Here is a 3201-nt window from a genome sequence, read left to right as displayed (position 1 = left end):
ATAGAAAATTACCATTTTGAACCGGCCTAATAATTATGAGCCAAGTCGACTATATATAGATGAAAACTAGTGCCCCTAATCCACAAAATTTCTGCATCCGCTATTGTGTGTTGCTTAACCCAATTCAAGATTTCACTTAGCACCCCACCAACACACAACACTATATAGAAGAAATCCACAAAAATACCTTTAAAGCTCTTTTACTTTTTGTGTCCAACAGTTAAAAAATAGAGGAAGAAACAGAGATGTAGTTGTAGGTGAAAAAATAAAAAATTAAATTGAAATTTAACTACAATGATGACGGAAAACACAAAACCTTGGTCGGTTTTTCTGGACCGACAAAGAAAGAGAATGCATCTGGTAAGAGATTGGTTGTGGTTGGTCGAGTTTTTTGGAGAGAGAGAGAGAGAGAGGGAGGGAGAGAGAGAGAGAGAGAGAGGATGGTGGTGAGAAGGGTGTCGACATGAGAAGGTACGAATGAGGGTGGTGGAACACAAGAGAAGATAAAGGGTTGTAATTGTCTCGGGATTTCAGGTTACAGAAGGAGTGTATGTTTTTGTTTCAAATATTTTTAAATAAGAAGAGAGCTTGTGAGGTGGAGGGCGTTACAAATGATGGTTGAGAAACCAAGAGACGGGAATCTAAGAATCAAGATGGTGTAAGGGATATGGTTGATCCGTGTAAATGTACGTGTGTTAATTTGGGCTTTAAGATATGTATTTTATGCATCAAAGGTGTTACATTGCTTTCTATTGGTTTAATATAATTTACTTGAATCATCATCTATTCAATCCTAACCATTAAAATTTAATTTAAAGGTCCATTAGAGAATAAGTTTTTTTTAGTTAAAAATATAAGGAAATTGTTTTAAGCTAAAAATAAAATTTTGTTGGTAGGTCTCCCCGTAGGGTCTGGGGGGTTAATATTGATTAATAATAGATAAAACTTCAAAAATTGTCCCTGTGGTTTCCGAAAATCTGAAGTTTAGTCTCTAATATTTAAAAACCTCACAGATGGTCCATGTGGTTTCAAAACTTTTAACAAATGGTCTTTTTCGTTAACTTCGTTAGCTTTTGGTCGTTAAATGAAGGGTATTTATGTCATTTCACTGTGACATGGACCATGAAGATTTGCTTATTTATATATATATATATATATATATATATATATATATATATATATATATATATTTAATATTAAAGGCTCTCTCTCTCTCTCTCTGAAAATCAAAAACACACAAAATTGAGTATCGATACTTGCAATAAAAAATCTACAAAATTGAGTATCGAGCACATACACCCCCATAACTGTTTCCAAATATGAAGCTTCAGAATAAGAAGAAGATCATGATTTTGATGTTTTCTTTTTGGATGGTGGAGGCAATTGGAAGAGAGGTCCTGATCTTGAGAAGGGTAGAGAGTGCAGGTGAGGAATAAGAAAGAAGAAGAAGCGGTGGGTGAAGCCACTACCACCATTGCCTGTTTCCCAGGAAAGAAGTCTGGCAACTAGAAATCTTCATGACCGAATTTCATTATTTTCTTGTTGATTTGTCTTTAAACCTTAAATGGAATTTGTGTCCTTGTGATTGTGAATCCTCCACCTTTTTCTCTTCCTTTTGTGCAGCTCATTCCCGGAGTTGGGCTTGGACTTTTCTGAAAATTTCAACGATTTCTCTTTCCCTTGGTCCAGGAGTTGCAGCGGAACGGAATTTGGGGGAAGGAGATGAAGAGTTGGAAAGGAATGAGGGTCCGTTTTTTGAAGTGAATGGTTCGGAATCTTCGAATCCATCGATTCCATCTCGGTCTTCAGGATTCCTGTTCTTGTTTCTTGAATACCCTTGTCGGTTTTGTCTTGAAAAGTCTTTCTTCTTGAACATCGATTTTATGTTCAGAAAGCACTACTTTGACATCAAGAAGCTTACCGGGGACGCCATGAGAGACGAAATGAGACGCCGACAAAATTGTTGGTTTTTTCTGGGTTTTTATTAAATCCAAATGGGTTGCCGGCAAAATTGTTGAACTGTTTATGTTTATAGGTGCCAATAATAGAGGTCGGTGAAACATTTTTAGGGAATAATCCACCATTGAAGAACTTTGGAGAACTAAGAAAATATTAAATGGATCGGGTCTGGTTATGGTGTGTAGGGGTGAAAGAGACGAAGCTTGGTGATTGTTTTGTTACAGTTCTAGATCTGTTCCTAAGCATCACTATTATAATTTCATGTATAAACGTTTACTTGTTCTTTATACATGTATATGCTTGACTAAATTAATAAAATCAAGGTTTACAAAAAAGAGGGTTTGATTTTCAGTTTTGCATATTTTGCTTGATAGTTTTTGTGAATCCGTTGTTGGTGATTTTAGGTTAGTTGTTTTCCTTCATTGGTGATTTTAGGTTAGCTGTTTTCCTTCATTAATGTCAGTGGCAATAAGGGATTGACGATGAAGATGGGCACAGCTTGAGACAGAGAGGGGTGGGTGCCATCTTTTAATATTAAATAATTATATATTTTTTTTATTTAAATAAGACAATAATTATTTTTTTTTATTTAAATAAGACAAATCTTGGTTACTGTGACAATGAAATGACATAAATACATTTAACGGCCAAAAACTAACGGAGTTAACGAAAATGACCATTTGTTAAAAGTTTTGAAACCACAGAGACCATCTGTGAAGTTTTTAAAGATTAGGGACTAAACTTCAGATTTTCGAAAACCACAAGGACCATTTTTGAAGTTTTGTCTTAATAATAATACAAAATAAAAACAAGCAAAAATTTTGTTATCAACTTAATGGAGTTAAACTAACGATAATGAAAAGTACAAAAATTTATAATTAAGCTTGGAAGTAAACCTCTTTTTTTAAAAAAAAAAAAAAAAAAAAAAGAGTTTGCTTGATAATTCATGCATGCCAAAACTATTCGGAATAACACGTTTATTAACAAAAACTATTCGCAATAACACGTTTATTAACAAAAAAATTGTATCGCAATGGCACATAATAGATTTTCAAAATCAAAATACTTATAAGATTATATCAAGATAAATTTATATTTATTTTTATTTATAAAAATAAACATCATATTTTATAAATTTTGAATATTAAAAAACTCGATTATTATCCAACATCTTGAATATTAAAATCTATTATAAAAATATAAAATATACTATGTGGTCAAGTATTATATATTTATTAATAA

The 3201-nt window shown here is 32.7% G+C and overlaps 1 long non-coding RNA gene across 1 annotated transcript; it reads left to right on the top strand.

The window, feature by feature from the left end:
- Positions 1-1204: 1204 nt before the first annotated feature.
- On the top strand, positions 1205-2310 carry LOC145169103 (uncharacterized). The gene is made up of 2 exons (XR_013742302.1): positions 1205-1496; positions 1624-2310. It is a non-coding gene; the product is annotated as an uncharacterized LOC145169103 (long non-coding RNA).
- Positions 2311-3201: the final 891 nt, after the last annotated feature.

Source organism: Lactuca virosa, chromosome 4 (genome assembly GCF_052849685.1).
Source record: "Lactuca virosa cultivar CGN04683 chromosome 4, Lactuca_virosa_CGN04683_v6, whole genome shotgun sequence".
Lineage (NCBI taxonomy): Eukaryota > Viridiplantae > Streptophyta > Magnoliopsida > Asterales > Asteraceae > Lactuca > Lactuca virosa.
This window is presented reverse-complemented; position numbering and strand designations above follow the sequence as displayed.